Source organism: Calidris pugnax, unplaced genomic scaffold (genome assembly GCF_001431845.1).
Source record: "Calidris pugnax isolate Ruff unplaced genomic scaffold, ASM143184v1 scaffold38, whole genome shotgun sequence".
NCBI classification, from domain to species: domain Eukaryota; kingdom Metazoa; phylum Chordata; class Aves; order Charadriiformes; family Scolopacidae; genus Calidris; species Calidris pugnax.
Genome location: NW_015090995.1, coordinates 14,560,217 through 14,581,620, shown reverse-complemented (window position 1 = coordinate 14,581,620; position 21,404 = coordinate 14,560,217). Strand labels below are relative to the sequence as shown.

General features: G+C 37.3%; 1 long non-coding RNA gene across 1 annotated transcript in view; it reads left to right on the top strand.

The window, feature by feature from the left end:
* LOC106895637 overlaps positions 1 to 21,404 on the top strand; it is a 190,344-nt gene that overhangs the window by 140,334 nt on the left and 28,606 nt on the right. Inside the window, exon 3 of the long non-coding RNA XR_001413471.1 lies at positions 4,615 to 4,771. This is a non-coding gene — a long non-coding RNA (uncharacterized LOC106895637). The remainder of the gene's footprint in view (positions 1 to 4,614; positions 4,772 to 21,404) is intronic.

Below are 21,404 nucleotides of genomic sequence, written 5' to 3'. Positions count from 1 at the left end.
TCAGCTTTGTGACAAACAAAGAATTGCTATGTGATGACAAACTAGAAGGATACCTTGTGAAACAAGGAAGCCTGATTTCTTGCAAATGCGTGTCTTACATTCACATTATGTTCACAAAACAGAAGACCTGGAATCAGAGTTTCCTTTGTGCCCAGTACTTCTTTGCCCACCAGCCCATGAGATGGTGTCATCAAGCTCCAACAGCCTCTAGCTATTGGCTGGAGAAAGCACCACCACGCTGTGGTGGGTGAGCAGCTGGCATGTGTTCACTGGGCAGATAAAATATACTGTTTGGTGAAACAGAACTATAATATGGAAATCTCAAGCTTTCCTTCTGTAGCGACAGTGGTTTTCCTCTTGAGCTGGCGATTTTCATAATTCTTGAGCTTTGTATCTTTGAGACCTCTACTGCTTGGTGAATCAAAGGTGATGAGTGGATCCGAAAGTCTTGGTGTTGGGGGAAGAGCTGCGTTGTTTCCAAAATAAGAAAAAAAATAAGAAGAGCATCTATAAAATGCAATGTTATCGTTGTTTCCAAAATAAGAAAAAAAATAAGATAAAGATAAGATAAAATGCAATGTTAGAAGCAGTTTTATGTTTAGTGAAAAAGTAAATTTGTGATATAGTTGAAAGGGAGCCTACCTAGGCAGTTCCCACTTCTTTTTTCTATTAAAAAGTGTGTTTTGATCTTTAAAACCTTCAAAACCGTACTTTGCTGAACTACATCCTGTGTAGAAGATACAAAAATTGTATCTGTTGAACAAACACCTGTTCTATAAATACTCCCTTAAGGGTTCAGAATCATGGAGTTTTCATCTCCTGTTCTTTAATCTGATTCTTAAGTTCTTCCATCTATTTAATTAAGCTTGCTCTGGCTTCAGCCTGTTTAGTCACAGGCAGCTTAAGTTAATGTACACCTCATCCACTGATGAACCAAAATTTCATGGCCACTTTATTTTGCTTTGTGGTCAAGATATTTAAGAGCCTCTTCAACTAAGAATAAAAATAAATAAATCATACTTATCTCTATTGAGTGAGCTAAATCGTGCCCTAGCGCAAGCAGTGAAACTCCAGCTAGAAGAGTGCTGGCTTTGATCCACGGGGATAGATCCTGTGCAGATGTGGTAATGGGAAGAATCTTGTAATAGTATAGTAGTTATGTTATTAATGTAAATTAATGTATTATTTTTGCAAAAGTGTACAGAACATTTCCACAGCAGAAGCAGATATGAAAAAAAGCAGCGACAGTTAGTTACACAGTTCAACTGATATTCTCAGTACTGAATTGGGGGAACCTTCTGTAAAGGAAAAAGAAATTTCAATTTCTATGTTACTTCTATTGCATTCAGGTTACCAAAACACGGACCAAATAATGAAACTGAATGAAATAACTTTTTGGATTTGAACAATAAGAACTGCATTATTTAATGATGATAATGTCTTTTACATGGCAATTGACCTGAACAGCATTTAAAGCTGTAAGCAGGAAGTTTCCATTCTTTATCCTGTGAAGATGAAGAAATATAGGTGTTTTATTTTACTGAGGCCTTGGATTTTATTACTAAAATCTTAAACCATTGAAACTTCTGTCTTCAGTATCAAGAGGATTAAAAAAAATAAAACCAAGAATCAACAAAAATAAATGTTTTATTTGGAATTACCTTTCAATAAAGATTACTGTAAAGATTACTTTAAAATGAAACACAGAACAAAATCCAAATAATTCATAAAAAATTACATTATTTTAAACAGTGAAAATTAAAATATTAATATATATAAACTAAGATTTTATGTGTAAAACTTTCATGTGGTAAATAATAAAAAAAAAATATATGTGGAATATTAAGACAATGAAGGAGTATGAGTTTGCAGCCCTAGTGACACCACCTATGGAGTTGTCCATGATTCAAATACAGACTCAGAAGTTGATTTTTATTTTTTACTTTAAGCGCTCATTCAGTGCAGGATAAAACAGTTAAGTGTTCTAACTTGAGAAGCAGCAGTGCAATCCAATGAAATACCTCATCAGTTAAGGTGCAAACTCTCCCCATTATTCCTTCTCTGGTTCATTGAATTTTAAATTATTTCCTCTGTGCTGTTATACTTGAAAGAAGGAAGAGAAAATACCTTTTCCTTTTCTCCTTTGAGGCCAGGTGGAGCAGTGTCCCAAGGCAGATGTGACTTTCAACCCTAACAAGCAAATTGATTCTGGTCTCTTCTTTGATAAGTGCTCTGCCTAGTATGCAAGGGGACATTCTCACTGACACCAACAGCGTCTTCACAAAGGTATTATAGAGGAAACACTATTTAGCACATTGAAGGGAAAGGAGTGAAAGGTGAAAGAAGGTCTGAGGCTGTGGATCCTAAACTGGAAGCATTTTCCTGTAACCCTAAACAAACAGCATTGTCCAGTAACTACAGGCAAGAGCTTTTCCGAGGAACTGATAGAAAGAGCTCTAACTTTTTGTTACACCCTGAGGAAGTCTATGTTGAGTAAAAAGATTCACACATGGCCTGTGCTTATTCCCCTAACTTCACTATCAGCCATTTCTATTTTTGCTTTAAAAATATTAGGAATAAATATGTGAAGTACTGTAATACTTATGAAGTATTATAATGGGGTTCACTTAACAGAGAATCTTGCATACTATAAATTGCAGTAAAACAAAAAATAAGACTTGTGTGTCACTTCCGTAAGTGGCAACTAAAAATACCTTTTTGAATGTAATGGAGTTAGGGAACTCTCCTGGTTTTTAATTTACTTTCAATAATTCATTAGCATACACTTTAACCTTAATCGCCAGTCCCCACGGGATTTGTGTGCTGTGCCAAAACAGATTTCTCATACGCAAAGTTAATTTTCTACAAATAACTTCCCTATTTTTCCTAATTCAGGAGCACCAGAAGGTAGCACAGCTTTGGTGATTTGATCTCGATACATAAGATTTCAGCACTCGTTTTAGCCAGCATTCTTGTGTATTGAATTTTCTTTTTTAGACTGCTAAATATTGGGTGTGACTTGCAGGAGGATATGATTCATTTTGATGGAACAGCTTCTAGGTATCTGTATTGGTGCTTATTAATTACTTTAGCAGAAGTGTTTTGTTCCTTCAGTTCCTCTTGAGGATTAAATACCACATAACATATGTTAGATTTTGGCAATCTTATGTTTACAGAAGTTTAAAAAATATTTTGAGCAGTTGTGCATGAAATTATTTAATATCCCTCATGAGAGGAAACGCTAACAATGTTAAACCCAAATACAACTGCTTTCTATGAATACTCTTTTCATATCTCATGAGAAAGTGCTGAATGGAATATGAAATTTCCACACTCCTTTGAGCTCTGGAAAATTGCACCAATAACAATACTTGAAAACAAATATTAAGAGAGGAAAATGTAATACTGAAAATGGTTGAAAATAACATGTATTGGCCCAGTTACAGTCACAAAATAGGAAAAAAAAAGTAAATTTTTTCAGAAGTATATCTAAGTTAAATATTTAAGAGCAGATCATAGTACAGAAATACAAATAGATTGAGAATGTAGCAAAACAGTTTCTTAAGTTTTCTTTCTTTACTGTTATGTCATTATAGAGATGATGAGTAATAGGCGCTAATTCCTAAACTAAACTGAAATGGCCTCTGAAGGGCAATTAGGAATTGCACTTAGAGTCTGTTTTCTCTCTCACAATTGCACAATTACTGTTTGTAGGAACAGCAGGGGCTAGTCTGGAGCCAGCGGGCTGGCCGAGGGGGTGGCATGTACCTGGCAGCAAGGGGGGGCCGCGCTTGTGCAACAGCTCGATGAACTCACCTCCCCTCAGAACCTGCGCAGGGCTGGCCATCCTTCCTCTCTTGTTCCTACACAATAAACAGCTGCTGCCCGTCCTTTGCCTTCCAGGACTGGCATAGTACTGTCTTCCTCTGATGTGAGGTTTAAGGGACTGGAGAAAAGACAATTGCCTCCATCTGTGTCAAACTGTGGAATCGTATCTTATTTCTCAGGTTTTTCCTTTCACCTACTGTTACTTCTAGTGCTGTTTTTATAGGGGACAAAACTCCCTCTAAAAGCAGAAAAGTGTTCCTGTCTCCCTTTTGCTCCCACCTGGATTCCTAGTTACTTACCTGATCCCATCACCCCGAAGACCGATTACTTTCCTTCCCAACATTCCTTAATAATTTGGAAAGTCAAATATACAGGTGAGTGACTTGCATCCTCCCTGGTAGCAGCAGTTTACATATGCATAATTGATTTGGCTTCATTTCATGCTTTCTGCTGCTGCACTTCAGGTGAGTTTGCAGTGCTCCCCTGCTCCACTATTTCCTCCAGCCAACAAGTACGAGACATTTCTGGAGCCTACCTTAGGAAGTCAATAAAATTTTCTTATTTTCTGTTTTACATATAACTAAAGAAGAAAATGACTTGTTATTGACAGCTGAGATTCATTTACTCATTTAAACCCAGTAGTCCACCTCTAGAGGAAGAGACTGCCTGACTATGGGCCTTCTCACTGTGACTTTTATTACCTTTTCCTTACTCTGCCTCATTCGTTCCTATGCGCAAGTGGTTCAAAGCGCATGCAGAGTAAACATCCACCTTTTTTACCCACAGACCTACCTACCTAGGACTACTTTTTTGAGACTGGAAAAGGGACCTTTGGAAAGAGAGCTTCATCATGGAAGGAGAAAGTGCTTGGAGGTTCTTCACAGGAGAGATGGTCTTGTATGCTGAGTGACCGGTGACACACTGAACCAGGATGGGTAAAAATGTAAGTGAAAACGTTCCATTTCTAAAGCTTCTTGCCCTTCTCAGTAAACTCCTTTTTCCCATTCCTTTCTTCTTGTATTTTCTCTGAGCACAAACTTATCTACGGGCTCCCAAGTATCTTTCCCCCTTTTATTCCACCTGATGACTTCTCTGTCACTGCCTCAGATGTGAACATTGCCGGTATGGCTTAGAGCTTTTATGACTCTCTAGATGTCTATTTGTGAACTGTGTCATTACTGAGCCAATCAGCATATTTCAGTGAAAGCTAATCAAATGCACAAGTTATAGGTACCTGTACCCCTGAATACTAAGCCCATGCCTGTGCTTCTCAACAGGAAGGAGGGTTTCTAAGAAGTGTTTAATGTAGAAATCAGCAAACTGTGTTTGTGGAAACCACTATTAGCAATTATAACACATTGTTTTCCTCCTCTGAGCTGCTGAAATTATCTGTGTGATCTTAAGCAAAAGGAGGTTATAGGCAAAAGTCATGTGTACTTTTAACTTTGCATAGGACTGAAATGGCTTTTCTAAATTTAATACTTCCCTATGGAAGAGTGACTTTGCTCAGTAGATTTGAACATTGTACTGATCTGTTAGGATAAGTCCCTCCCTTCCCAAATTCTTATGGTACGTGTAATTACCTTGCATCTCTTCATAGTTTTTTGTTGCAGGAGTAGCACTGTCAGATCTTTAAAGATCTCTAAATATGGAAGCTTAAGCTGAAATCTTAATTTGGTTGTATCCTGACTAATACCTGCTTCTTAATAGCACTGGTGCCGCAGGTTATACTATCAGTAAGAGGATTAATTTCTACTCTTAGGTGACTCTATGTAAGTTGTCAAAAGTCTGTCTTAATATTTTGTTTTCTTTAAAATAATCCAAAATTGGAAAACCAGAGTTGCAGAAAACTGTTAATACCTGGCTGGATTTCTCTATAGCTTTTGACAATTAACACTTAAGGCACAGATATCTGCTGTAGATTTGCTGTGTGATGATTTCCAAAACTGTTTCAGATCACTATATCCATTGTTCGTCATTACAATATGTAATCACAAGGAGCTACAAGGATTTATTTAATTTGAAATGCAGGAGTGAAATCACAGTAAAAATTCCTATAAAATTTAAATTATTTTCACTTTTTTTAGTGCCATTCATCTATTTCTTCTTATGAATCTGATCCTTTTTCACATGGGTACAACACTTGAGCTGTGCAGTGTTTCAACTAAGTCTTTGGAGAGGAAAAAAGAAAATGGCAAAACCAAAGCATCAGCATTTTAAGCACAGTCATTTAACACAGCAATTTCAATTTTCTGACTGTACAGCAAGACCTGTGATAAAATGAGTGATAAAATAGACTTCAGATTTTTATCTTATTGCTAAATAATGAGATCAAACTGTTATTGAAATCAAAGACAAAGTACCAAAGACTTGGTACTTGAGAAGAAAATGGGTAAACAGATGTATCTCAAACTAAATAAGTAATGTATTCAGAAGTCACAGGGCAAGGCAGAAGATACCTTACTTCTGGTTATTGTATGAAGGAAGGACAGTGGCTGGGAACACACTGGGGGCTACGTCAGCTTTCATGAGGCTGCTCAGTGCAATGAGAATGTCCCCGTTAGTGCTGGAAGCTCCAGGGTCACACTAAGGTTTGCAGGAGTTTTCCCAGGTGAAACTGCTGTCAGAAGTGAGTCCCTTACCTCTGTGTGCCCTGCATCTTTTGGCAGTGTGGCTCATAAGAGACTTACACTGGCCTGCTGTAAAAGGAAAGAACGTTTCTTCCCCTAATCTCTCGGTGAGTCTGTATACGTTTTCTTAAGTAAATATTGTCCTTTTTTTCTCTCCATAATGCACATATAGCAGTTCCCTTGTGTTGTCTTCACGCTTTTTTGGAATGATATAGCTGAGAGGGTTGGATTTCCTGTATATGAGCTTGGATGAGGTTATTTTCCAATTTAGGGGTTTTTGGCTTTTGTTCTTTGGCCTTCAGAAGGAAAATAATTTGTAGACAAACATGTGCACCTGGTGCTAAAACAATAGGTACTAATGCATTTATAAAGAGGGTGGAACTGGAACCCTCATACAGCAGGTTTCCAGGAAAGCAGTCAGCCATGACTAGTGCTACGCCAACAAAATAACTGTTTTGTTATTTGCACTTAGGATGATTGTTGAAAGGTTTTCCTTTTTTTTGCACTGAGTTTCAAAACAAACAGACCACGTAAAAGTATTACAGTTTTTAACTGCTGGTAGAGGCAATAGCTAAAGACAATCATGAATGAATAAAAATACTTCCTCCAAAACCTGTGTAAATTTCATTTTGAGGAAAAAACCATAAAGGTGAAAGCCCTTTTTTTTTTTATGCTAGAAAGAGCGAAGTCTTCTGAAATTTGTATCAAATAGACCAGGATTGTGGAAGTGACTGAGATATGAGTATAATTCTGTGATCAGTATCATTATGTGTTTGTCAAAAAAAAATTGAATCAAGTTACATTAGCACATTAACACAGTCTAGCCACGGCAGTTGCAGGCCTTCCATTTCTATGCATTGGAATAAAGTTCAAGGTGAATGTCATCAGACCTCATAATTTATCTTAGAGTTTCTGGATATGACATCTAATACTTTCACACCAAAACTGGAATGTTGATCTCATTTGTTTTCTGCATGCACTTTTCTATCATATGTATCTAACTCTAGCTAAAGTCTTACTCAAAAGCTGAATGGTAGTGAAATTCTGGGTGGATGTTATTTTAGAATATTTGGTTATGTTTTCATTTTTCTTTTTTCTTGAGCTATAGAACAATTATTCTCAAAACATAATCAGAAAAGACTGGAAGAAAATCCACAAAAAGGTATAAAAATACCATGAGAGACATATGATGAGTGGGTGGGTTTTCTTTAGAGTCCATCTGTAAAAATTGACATCCCACAAATATTTGTTAGAGGGAAGGATTGGGTCTGAGGTGTTCAGAGAAGATAGTTAATGGAATTGTGACAGTTTTCCACCAATTGGGATATGTTTCCAAGAACTATGTATTGAAATCTTAAAAGATCAGTATGTAAGAAAGTACTAGTACCTTGAGCAAAATAAGTGAATAAGAAGGGAATAAAAAGGGAAAATAAAAGCGAAGAAAAGGGACAGGTAGAATTAATTCCTTGATCCAATGCAGTATTTCAACTTATATTTAACTAAACTTAGTGTACCACTGCATAGGTTTTTTTTAAAGGAAAATATTCCAGATATTAAGAACATCCTACAGTTCTAAATGAAATACATTCCTGTACATGAATAGGTTTAAAACTTCATGTGACTAGAACTCCATGACACATCCTTTTTAATTTTATTCTGTCACCACTTACGTTTTGGAATTGCTTTCCAAGATAGTAGTAATTGGTACTAAGAAGATGACACTGTGGGCAGAGTTTGAAAATGTTCTTCTTTATAGTTGAAACAGAGTAAAGTGACATGGGGTTGTGCTAAATGTATGTTGAGAAAATTAAAAAATGCCACTTAGAAAAATGTTCTTTTTCAAACTCTGAGAGACTCAATGAGACTATTTTACAAAGGCATAATATGTAAATTTGAAACTTTTCTTCCTATGCCTACCATGTCCTATTGTGTTCCAACAGCAAAATAAAAGGTGTTTAAGGGGTTTTAAGGAATATTCTGGGGTTTTCTAAAATTGAAAATATCTTCCCAAATTGTTACCCCTAGTAGGCCTTCTGCAATTCTCTAGAAGTGAAATGTGGCTACTCTTGCTCCACCTGTCAGAGTGGACTGTAGGCGTGATGGTGCCATTGGGATCTGTTGCTGAAATAATTTCTTAAGAGGGATGGATTGTTATTCTTCCTACCTGTCAAGAAGAGGCCCCTAATGCCTTAGCAACTCTCAGTCCAAGCTTTAGCCACTTACTGGAGCCAACACGGTAAGATCTATGCCCTGTGAAATAATACTGGATGCTTTAAGGAAAAGGAGGACTAGTGGAGTGTTAATGAGGAATGAAGAAGCCACAGTGAAGAAAAACAAACGTATGAAAATTAGGGAACACTGAATTAGTAAGGAATTAGTAAGGAACACCTTGTAAGAGACCTCAGACAGAGGTGTGAAACAAAGGAATAGGAGAATGGAATATGTATTCTGGGACTTCTACCAGTTGTGAACAAGAAATAAGAAAGGGGAAACCTGGAATAAAAACTTGAAAGGGACCTGCTAGTAGGAGGAGACCAGAGTTTCTGAAGGGCGAAAGTCAGCGTAGAAACGTGTTTCTGTGTGATCAAGTGAGGAACAGAATGGTCAGTGAGGGGAAACAGATTTCAGCCAGGATGGGGAAATTGATCCGGCAAGTTTGAGTGGGGATTAATTTTGTTTGGCTGTGGGTAAACCAAATCAATTCATAAAGACTTGATTGTGGGTTGAATTGATGCTGATGGTGCATGCACTAAGTAGTGTTGAGTTACAGGGGGAGGTATTTGAATATGTATGTCAACGTGAGGGGAATTGACTTTGACTGTGGAGGACAAAGTGACTGAGAATTGATTTTTATTGTGGAAGGAAATTGATCCAGAGAGAGGGGGAAAATCAGTTTGATTTGTGCGTAAGGAAAGTTCCGACAATGGTAGAGAACTGATGACAGAGGAAATGGACTTTGAATTTGGTCATGACGTGATTTTGAACGGGACATTTGTAGCAGTTGATAAGTGTCCTGCATGAGATAAGATTATATGTCTGTTCTGTGAGATGGCACTAGTAAACTTCCAGTCAGAAGATCAGTAATTCATATTTGAGTCAACAACACTAGTTTTTGGAAAGCAGCATTGACAAAAAAAACCCGCCGAAAAACCACACATACTGGAGTGCTAAGATAAAGATAATTAATATGTCTGAGAGCTCTAGTGCTGCAGTTCTAGTACTGGTTTTGTCTTTTACTCATTCAAGTCTGATAGTTCTGGCATAAAAATGGGTAGGAGCTGTATCTTGAATCATTTAGGTATATTCACACTGTTAGTTATACTCATGATAGTGTTTAACAATATCTATACCTATTAAACATTGCTATCCTTCTAAATCATCCTGTCTATTCCAATGTGGAAGTGTATTTGAGTTGAAGAAGTGAGCCTCATTCTGTGTAATGTGAGAACTCCATGTGGTGGTTTAACTCACCAAGTGGAATGAAGATTTTAAAGAAAATTAAGTAGAGGTGGTTAAATCCATAGGTAATTGCCTTTGAAAATCTTTGAAATTCTGTTTCTGATTTATTATTATAATAAAGACTGGCTGGGCTGTTTGAACTGTCTTGATTTGCACCCAGGAAGCTTAAATGTTGATTGGGACAAGGCAAAAGTAGAACTGAAACAGAAAAACACATACACCAGTAGATGCATTCATTGTTATCTTTCTAAGCAATAATAACAAATCTGGTGTATTCAACAAACTCAGATATTCAGAGGTATATTTAACAGTTGATAAAGTAGACTGTTGGAAAATGACTCAATTTGACAAATTATCAAATAACTCAGATTTAATGGAGATAAAGCCATGTAACTGAGATTGGCCTTCAGGGAGGGTAGTTATGAACACCTGTAATGTTCTATTCTGTAAAAGATCAGCAACTTATTGAGTCCAAATTTTCACGTTTAAATTAATTTTTACACCTTTAAAAAGCTGATACGATGATTTATTTAACACTTCTGTTGACATTCCCAATCAAATGGAGGTCAGTTTACTCAAGGCTGAAAAATTCAAAAAGAAAAAAAATAAAGCAACATTATTACAGTGCCAGCCATTGTGTTGCTTTATATTTGACAACCTTCACTGGCACCTTGGCAGAAAGGCAATCACAGTATGTCATTGTAAAGCTGAAACCTAGCTGGAAACCCCAAATATTAAAAAATAGCTAGAAAAAATAGTTTAAAAAACACAGTGATGAGTCATCTGGACCAATTACACTGCTTCTGTGCAGGTGTCTCATAAATACTGTTATTGTCAGAAATTTTGCTGTCCTTCCTTTTGGTTTCTCTCAGTAGTCTTGCCGTTATTTTTGTCTGTCAGGATTACCTTAGTTTGTTCTCAGAGAATTGGTTTGTGATAAAAATATTTTTGAAGTATAATGGCAAAAAAGGTAGGAAACTCTTAAAGACTTTAGTGCATATTTAGTGATTCAAAATCAAGCAGCTCACAATTTTAGTTAGAGCTTAACTGTTGGCAGGTGAAGTAATTTGTCATAGCATTACGCTTATCTTTTAATGGTTGAGTTCAATGGATAATAAAGATACAAGGTAGTACATGCCAGTTTCAAGTTCAGGAAAGCTAAGAAGGGACTCAGAATAGGCTAGTTTTAAACAAAAAGAGATAAAATTGATATAAGTATTATGTGAAAGAAGGACATTCTTTTCATATAGGTTTTTTTCCATTTGGTAGTATATGGGATGTAACAGGAAATATATAGGATGTAATAAATCACAAAAAAAGTCAGTATAGGATTTTTCCCAGGCTTTAGAGGTCTGTGTGTTACATAGTATTTTATAAATATTAGGTACTTAATTGTCTGTGTGAGAAATAACTATTATTTATTGCCATTTTACATTTAAACTAAATTAGGAACTGTAGCCAAAAATACCACTCCAGGGTTTATACAGTTGTGTCTAAATCCATGCTGATGTATTTTAACCTATGTACATACCCATTTAAAAGAGGGTTTATCTCCTGCTTGACAATTCTTAATAACACAGTAGACCACTCCTGTATCCCCTTTCCGTCCATTAGTCAATATATCCACAGCAACCAGCAATAACCCAACAGCAAAAAGCATACTTAACTTCTTTAAAATCTCCCACCTGAATTGCTGTAGGCAGGAAAAACAAATGGACCCAAATATGTGTGGCTACATTGTTAAACTGCTGAGCACCTGCAGCTTCATCAAAAGATGCTGGATGTCAGCACTTAACAATTTAGTCCACCAAATTAAAAATGCTAACTGTGTGAATTCATAAAGACTACAGTAATCTGTGGCAGGGTGGCATTTTACCAGGAATCCATCCTAGGTTTGGGATGTTTTTCATGCCATTGTAACTAGGTATTTTTGTGGCTACTCGTCCCACATGTTGCTCAGTGGGGCAGCTGGCCCTGGTGGGGTCCAGCTGGCTTGTGCTATTGAAGGTGCATTGGCTCTGGAGCCAGCAGTGATCATCTGAGCAGCTGTGAACTGCTTTGGGATCATCCCAGAAGCAAGAGAGATCAATGGTTATGATTTTTTAAGATAGGGTTTGAGTGAAGTGCATGCCACTTGGGACAAATCTGTAGCACTATCCTGAGACTTGGTCACATTTTGAAAGATGTCATCCCAAGGAGTGTAGACAGAACACAGGAAAAAAAGCAGGGCTAATACAGCCTTTTATATGTTTGTAGACAGTAGCTGTGAGCTTGCGTTTTTGCATCTGGTTCTCAGAGGACATTAGTTCCTAATAAAAATAATTAAATTAAAAACATGCCTGGAGAGCCTGATTCATATGTTTTTGGCCCAGTGCTGTCTTCCTTACTGTAACCTCCCAGCACTTAAGTTTCAATTCTTCCTCAGTCCTTCCTGCTCCAGAATATCGCCACTCCAACCCGTTTTCCTTTAACAGCAGAGCAGGATTCAGTGGGACTGTGCCTGTTTCTGGGTGCTTATATGCCTCGATTGCCTGGGTATTTCTGGTGGAAGACATTCCTGCTATGGGGAAATTTGTCTTTCTTTCCATCTCTTAATTTTGTGACAGCTCTAGAGTAATTATTCTTTCTGAAGTTGGTCATATTTAGTTAGAATTTACCAGTAGCTTCACCCGTATCAGGGCTTGGAGGAAGGGGAAGGGCAGACAGACATGATTACCACATGGCGTTTGTGAAACCCGGCTAAAGCCCAGAGAAGAGCATTAGTTAGTGCCAGTGTAGTGTGAGAAAGGCTAGAGAAAGGCTCTTCCTTGGAGAGGAAGGTGATGGACAGATGATACGATATTTTATCAGACTAGCCTCGGATTGTAGAGGCAAATGCAGGAGATATGCTTTGGGGTACAGAACTTCTAGTGCCCTGCATTTTGTAAAAATTGAATTCACTTTGAAAGATGTGCTCCATTCAAATAAACGCTGATGTTGGAATATAGCATTTACAGAAATGCAGAATTGGAGGCTCATGCTGAAAGGATTTACAGAGCTCTTACCTTTTTACTGTTGCTTGATATTACATAAGAAGTTTGTTTCAAAGTCACAGAACTGGTATTTTCCTGGAAATAAGTCTGTAATGAAATCCTTTATTGTGTTCACAGTTATGCAGAAAAACAAGTATATTAAATAAGAAGAATATGCGCTGGGTTGGGGGTTACTTTTTTGTACAGTTTAAAATTGAGCAGTCTGAGCATTTTAACAATCTTCCTACTGCTATATGACACCTTAATAATACTATTTAAAAGGTTCGAATTGTTATTTTTGATGCTGGGTCTAGAAACATGGCTGTCTACCTCCCTCTCTGCCTCTCTCTATTTCTCTCTCTGTAAACATATCCCCAGTTTCCCAGCAGGTTCAAACACAGATGGCTGCCTTATTGCGACAGAAGCAAAAATGCTACATTAATGTTTAAAGAGATTAAAAATCCTCTTGGCAGCAGTGGCATATGTTACCAGTTAATTGTAGCACTGGAAGCTTCCCTGCTGTTTTAAAACATGGACTCATTTTACTTGCTTTCTGCAGAGCAGTATGAAATGTCAAATTTGTTGGTATAAGTTTTGAATCCAGTCTGACAAAAATGAGTCATAAAGACAATGTTGTCCTATCTAACATAGTTTTTGAATCCAAATAATGTTCCACTCCTATGCCAGCACTGGCAGAAAGCTGGCTCCCTGCTCTAACCCAATGATCATGTGCATACTTTATGATTTCAACAGAGGGTGTTCATGTTTGGAAGGCAATTTTTAGCTTTTCACCTGCATTATTTCAGATTATTGTCATGTTGGCCAAAGCAGGCTGCTTGTTTAAATTACTTTTAAGATGCAACGTTAGCTTTTTCTGGCACAACCTCCAGTTGGAAACAGAATAGTCAAACCTACCCTGTGATAGCCTGCTAGCAATGAACGTTTTTGTTGTGTTGAAGACATTTTTAACTGCCGTGGTCAGGTGATTAGCACACTGCTGAGTAACATCATTCTTTCCAGATCCCTATTCACAGATTAACAATTCTCAGCAGTGCATTGCTGAGACAGTGTGCAGCTACTATATGCTGCTTTTTGACTGGGGAAAGATACAGGGGAAAAAAAATTGAAAAGCTGAAAACTTCTGTCATTCTTTACTTTAAATTCTGTTACCATTTTTGGAGTTTCTCCAGTTCTCCTTAAATCAGGTAGCAGCTGTCACATCAGATATACATTAGGATCAAACGAAGGATTCAGTCTTCCTAACTAGCCTTTAAACATCAAACACTATTAACAAAACACTTTTGCTTCAGAAAGGCTGATGATAAACTTCATGTTACAACACTGAAAGGTGTCACATCACCCTTATGTGCATTTTGACTGGAGTTGCACAGGCTTTATCAGGCTTAAGTATTCTGGAAAGTAAATGTGGTGTAAATATATTCTCATGTTGGAAAGGTAAACAAAACTTAACATCACTTACTGCCTGTGATCCTTTTTACTATTTGTTCTTTGCCATATGTGCACATTAGGTTTTACAGACAAGTAGATGTGATCTCTGCCCCTGAGGGGCTTACAGTCTAGATTAAATATCACATGGAGATGAGACATTCTTGTTGGTATTCTCAGCAGGGAAGGCCAAGGGTATGGTAGGCATGAACTATCCTTGCTTGTCTGAAAAACAGACCTTTCAAATCAAGGCTGAAACACGTCAATAGGAGAGAGAGAGCATGCAACTGCTCCTGATTTCTTCAGAGAGCTTCAGTCTGTGCAGTACTTACATGGTATCTATTTCTAGCATTGATACCTACGTTTTGAAAAGTCTGTGCAAACTCAAATGGTTTTCTCTGTTATTACTAGGGCATGCATCACCTGTTTGGGCAGTCAGGGGATTTCCAGATTACAGCTTTATTCATGTTTACATCACTATTACTTGTCATAAAAATGACAGTAATATGAAAATTAAATGTTATTGTATTTGGGGGGAAAATCACTTCTGAACAGAGTCCTGCAATTTCTCTCAGTTCATTACATTTTGCAGGAAATTTAATCAAGTTAATAATTGTCAAGACAGTGCTTTTACTAGACATTGATTTGGCGTGAGTTTTTTTAAGAGAAAGGTTTGCACTAACTTTAATAGTATAACGTAAACGTATTAGAAACAGTAGTCTGGTGCAAGATTTCAAGGCTGAAAATACTATTGATGACCGAGACATACAAATGCCACTCACACAGAAAAGTAAGAAATAATAGCAACTTGCTATTCCTTTTAATTTCTGCTTGGAAACATTCAATTACAGGTGGCTCTGCAGTAAGACACTGAAAATAAATAATATGGAGGACCTTTGCACTATAAAACACGGAATTGTATTTCATTGTTTGTCTATTTTGGAAGCAGTAACTTAAGCAACCAATTGATACTGTAATTCATAGAATCATAGAATGGTTTGGGTTGGAAGAGACCTCAAAGATCATATAATTCTAATACCCCTGCCCTGGGCAATGACACCTCCCACCAGACCAGGTTGCTCGAAGCCCCATCCAGCCCTTGTCTTGATCACTTCTAGGGATGGGGCATCCACAGCCTCCCTGAGCAGCCTGGGCAATTGTCTCACCACCCTCACAGTAAAGAATTTCTTCCTGATATCTAATCTAAATCTCCCCTCTTTCAGTTTAGAACCATTACCCCTCATCCTATTGCTACGTTCCACCTGTTCCAACAGGTCCATGTCCTTCCTGTGCTGAGGGCTCCAGAGATGGACACGGTACTCTAGGTGGGGTCTCACAAGAGTGGAGGGATAGAATCACCTCCCTCGACCTGCTGGCCATACTTCTTTTGATGCAGTGCAGGATACTGTTGGCTTTCTGGGCTGCAAACACACACTGCTGGTTCATGTTGAGCTTCTGATCAACCAACACCCCTGAGTCCTTCTCAGGGCTTCTGTCAATCCGTTCTCCTGTATTTATGCTTGGGATTGCAGTAACCTAGGTGCAGGACCTTGCACTTGGCCTGGTTGAACTTCATGAGGTTTGCATGGGCCCACTTGTGAAGCCTGTCCAGGTCCTGCTGGGTGGCTTCTCTTACGGCATTCATGACAGCAGAGGATCTGCTAATTGAGCTCGGGGTTCCCTTGTTATCCCTTGTAGTTTTAGTGGAGCACAGGCCAAAAACTTATGTAAAGCAGCATCCAGACTGATCTAACTTAAAAAGTGGAGAGACAACACATTAGAGATGAGGAAATTGTCCTCTTTGGCTGCATATTTCTCCCTTATTCTCTGCTTTGTGGTAATGTCCTTAACCCATCGCTTTTGTGAATGCTGATCAGTCTTATACTCTAACTTCATTGTTTCTTTTTTTATCCTGATTTGATTAGACCATAAATTCAGAATAGAGACAGGGAAAATATATAGCTTTAAAAGTCTAACTAAAAGAACAGCTTGTTGACAAACACAACAGGTATTTATATTCCCGATGTACCACACTATGGATTCATGCCCTGTGTGGCTTATTGTTACAGAACCTATGCAAGTCGATAGGATAATGTAGTTACTAGAGGAAATTGTCTTTCCTGAACACAAAAGGTTCTTTACTGAGACAATTTACAGTTATTTAAATTATATTTATATGCTAATGAATACAAACCTTTCAGGACAGACTACCAGAAATGAGCAGGAAATTTTAGTTAATTCTAAAGAGTGGGCTGCTTTGGGGAATGACAAGCCTTTGAGCTAATTTTTGTTTGTATGTCTCTTGCTAATGGAAAAACTTGATCCAGTGGTAACACATTCTTGTTCAACTGAAACGGAATTATTATTATTATTCGAGATTGCAAAACATAGATCATGTCTTTAAGGTATTTACAGTAGAGTGGACACTCCATAAAGTAATATTGACTAACTACTAGGCATGAATAACAAATTAAATCTTCATATATGACTAATATTCTGGAGCACTAAATCTTGTTTTCAATTTACAGTCAGCATTCGAATACACAAATTGCATATCATTGATCAAGTGGTTACAGGCAAAAGTATTTTTGTAAAAATTATTTTAGATAACACAACTACAAATTTTCTTGGCCCAAGCTGTAAACTATTTATTTCAATGTTAAAAATATATCAAGACATCTACTTCCATAAAGTATCTTGTGAAGTGTCAAGTTTAGGAAATAGCGTCAAGAACTCTAGCTTTTCCAAAAATTTGGGTCATCTGTTATGAAATAGTCATCCAAATTGAAATGTAAACTTCCTTTTTTCCACCATTCACAGTCTGAAACACATGATCAAAATATTATTTTGTGATGGATAAATCTGCCACAAGATTTGCTCGTACAGAATATCTCTTTATGATGAAACATTTAAGTCTTGTCTGGCTTAGTTTAATTTTGTTTTAACTGTTCTGCTCTGTTTGCAATTTTGAATCCCATTGCACCTCTGAGACTCTGTTTTGGTGCCGTGTCTTCTATGTCTTTTTCTGCATGGTTGCTACATTTTTTTGCAGGTGTCAGCATAACTCCATTACTAATTTTTAAAACATGAAAGGCTGAGAATCACAATAAAATGAACACAATGCATCATAATAAATACTTCCTTAAATCTAGACAAAATCTCTCTTTTTTAAGAAAATGATACCGGTTTCTTTGATATTACAAGCATGCCCAGCATGCTGCATATTAAAAGCATTATCACATATTGTAATGTGTTGTAGATATCCCAAGTTTTGCGTATTATCTCTACCTTGGAAAATTCTACAGGTTTTTTGAGCATATGTAGGTTGTCAATGTTTGAAACATCACTTACTATTCAGTAGGATTCTTGCTGAAGTTTTCTCAGTCTGATACAGCAAACTTCGTGCTCATTTGCTCAGCGTTCTGGAATCCTGATGCAACCAAGTCAAGCCCAGCTTGGTAAGCTGCTTTTTTTTTTTTTCAAAGGAATCCAGTATCTTTTTTATACTCTAGTTAGTGCCTTCAGGAAACTTCAGGTTCAGCCTCTGGAGTTTTTATGCTCCCTGGGATTGGGATTGGCACGCTAGAGTACAGAATGCCTGTAGGATTGAGCCAATCAACATTTAATAGAAGATTGAATGCACTATGTAGCAGAATAATGAAAGCAGCATTATCATCATTTATTTATTGTTCAGGATAGTGCTGCATGAGTTCTATTTTTCTACAGGCAGATTGGAGAACGAGATTACATTCTGATTGTGAGGGTACTTGAGATTTACCAGAATTTGAGCTAACCTGCATTAAAAGCCATTTTTGTTCCAGTACTTACTGATAGCCTTTGTTAAAATGCTGAACACACACAAAACTGTACATAGGCTATTGGACAACGTTTTGTAATTTTCTGTGGTAACGCGATAGACATCACTCACGCTGTTTAAATTACTATTATGGGTGTCCTCTTATTTGTTTACAGTTTTACTGGAGCAACAAGATGAATGCAGATGTAGCAGCACTACTAATTCCTTGGGATTCACAGATATCCTAATTAAATTATTTTCTTACTTTGTTTTCTGCAAGGGAATTTTGTACTTGAAGAGGAGAGTGGTTTTATTCTTCTTTCTCTTATTTGTGAACTTCTGATTGCATAAAACATTAAAAAATTAGTCTTTAATTTTGAAGCTATAGTGAATCTGCTAAAGATATAAACAAGCATATTTAAATAGTTACTTTGCATTATTCATGTTACTGGAAAAACATTCACTCTGGGTAGACAATTACTGTGTATTAACATCTTGCCTTAGGGCAGTTGAAATGGTTTTTAATGAGGTGTTACCAATCCTGAATATCGTTCATTTGCCACTTGACCCAACAATTTATTTTTTACTGGGACATCTTGACTTAAAATACTTAGCCTTACTGTAGGGATTTCATTAATCATATGCTGTACTCAAACAGAATGTTTATTGGCATAAAAGGTATTTATTAAATTAATCCATACTATTCTAGATATAATAATAATACCCATAGAGTGAAATTCATCAGAATTTCCTGAGTATTCAGATCCAGAGCTGAAGAATCACCCTGCTAAATTAGTATTCAGGACATGAAGACAACTAATGAGGCTTCAGACCTATAAAAGTCCACTCAAACAAACATCTGCCAGTGTTTTAGAGGATATTCTGGCCCTGACATCAGCTGTGACCTAAAGGGCAGAGCAATATGAAGTTAACTAAGACGGTATTTCAGATAATTTGAGATCTAGAGACTATAGCAATAAAGAGAAGAAAAATGGTTCTTCCTCCAGCATGAAGACACAAATATCTGCTGCTCGGTCCCATAGCAGCAGGCTGAGTTAGGGGCAGGATTTCAAAGTTACCTTGTTTAAATGATATGGCTCAGGTACTTGCACTATACTCAAACCAGTGTGATTGACTACTCTGCACCTGGTTGTATTTGGCAGATAAAATGATGTTTCTGAAAGCCTTTGGCATAACAAATCTGTCAGTGGCTACAGTGTGAATTTTCTACAATTGCTCATATAAACACTTATGATGAGGTAAGAGTGTTTATGTCAAGGTAGTCCTGGGCAGTGATTCTGTAGCACAACTGGAGCTGTGAATTCATGCCTTACTGTATTCATTTCACATAAACGTCATAGACACAAACTCTAAGAGTTAACATAGTCTTGTGAGTTTGTAGCAGCAGCCAAAATAGCTTTCATAAGGATTATGTCAGAACATCTTTCACACAGTTTGCTATCACGTGCAAGGTAAGAATTTGTAGATGTACCTGTAGTCAGCTCTTATCTGCTCCTGTCTCTGTTGTTAGCAGCATAGCACAGAGCAACGCTCACTGGAAAACTAGTTTGGATATTGGAGTATGTAGCCACACCAATACAGAGTTCTTCTCAGGTTATTCTTGTTTTGTACACACTCCAGGCATCCTTACATCCTTCCTTGCTATCACACTGGTGTTCTGATAATACCACATACACTGCTGTGGCACCAGCCTGGACACGAGCATCAAGGCCATCAGCAGTAAATGGTAGTACAGATGTGCAATAGTAAGAACCCTCATTCTTTTACAAGACAGTAGTATGGCCCAGAATCAATAGTCTAGAATGGTGAAAGAGACATAACACACATTAATTTATAAGGAAATGACAGCGATCAAGTTCGACCACTGCTTAGTTTCTTGCTGTAACATGTGCTGCACAAACATAATTCATCTTTGTATGTGGGAGGGGATACAGGGCAAGAGGGAATCTTTCTGGCATATACACCAATACAATGCCAGTTACTCTGCTGGAGTCTCCTTCTCCCTCTATATGTAATCTATGTTGAATTAATTTGTAGTTGGCTGAATTTCAAACACATCAGGTTCGTTTTCACGTATGTTGATGGGATTTTCTTTTGGATCGGTTTCTTATGTTAATGAGATCTCCATTTATGCTACATTGTAATAAGCTTTAGCAACTCTGTGTGTGCAGGCCTGGTGGGAAATTGGCTAGATGTGCACAATTTCAACTTTTGCTGTTGCCTGCTTTTGATAGACAATAGGTTTTCCAGGTCATTGACAGGTCTTTTCTAATTTTTCAAAGGAGGAGGGCTTTTTTTGTTGTTGAGGAATATAAAGCCCAATGTATTAACTTGTATTTTAAAGGAATAGGGTGGGGTTTTTTTAGCTGGGAGACTTACTGGTTCTTCAGATCTTCAGTGGCTAAGTTAAAGAGAGTAAATGGGATGGGGTTTTTACGGCTTCCAGTCAAGCCTCTGCTTGAAGGGGAAGTACTAGATATCTAAAGCAGAGTATTCTATATTTGAGTAAGAAGACAGTAATGCAAGCAAATCTTAGATATCTGTCTTTTTTAGCAGAACAGAGACATTAGTTTTTTGAATTTGAAGGAATTTCTACATCAGCTCACTGATATCTTATGTTTATTTTGTTGGGAGCTAAAGGATGCTTCGTACGCTTGAAAATAAAGACACCTATTTGAATGTCTAAACATACAGTGGGATTCTCTCTTCAGGTGGTTATTTTTAAACAATTTCTATTTCAGTGCCCCTATGGAAGCAAGGTATGTGGAGACCGATACACTCACAGATACTATAAACAGAAAGGCTTATAAAATGAAAAGAAAATCCAAGTTTGCTCTAATGAAACATATATTTAATATATAGATTATATAGGTATGTCTCTTTTTGGAATGCACTGGGAGCTTTCTGCTTTTTTCTTTATTGCTCACTGATGAGTGGTTGAGGGTGAGCCATTTTCCTGATAACTCAGGTTGTATGACTTAAACCCAGTAAAAGCAGTGGTCAGTGGACTTTGGTTCAGAGTCTGCAGAAAGACTATTGGACAACAAACCACAGTTGAAGAATGTCTGTAGCTTTATATAAACATATAAGAGAACAGAGGTGGATTTCCATTAATTCTAAGGCAGCTAATGCTAATTCTGCTTAAAAAGCCACTGTAGAGAAATATAGAGAGCTCCTCTTCATCTTCCCCACCACCAAGTGGTCTTGGCTAGT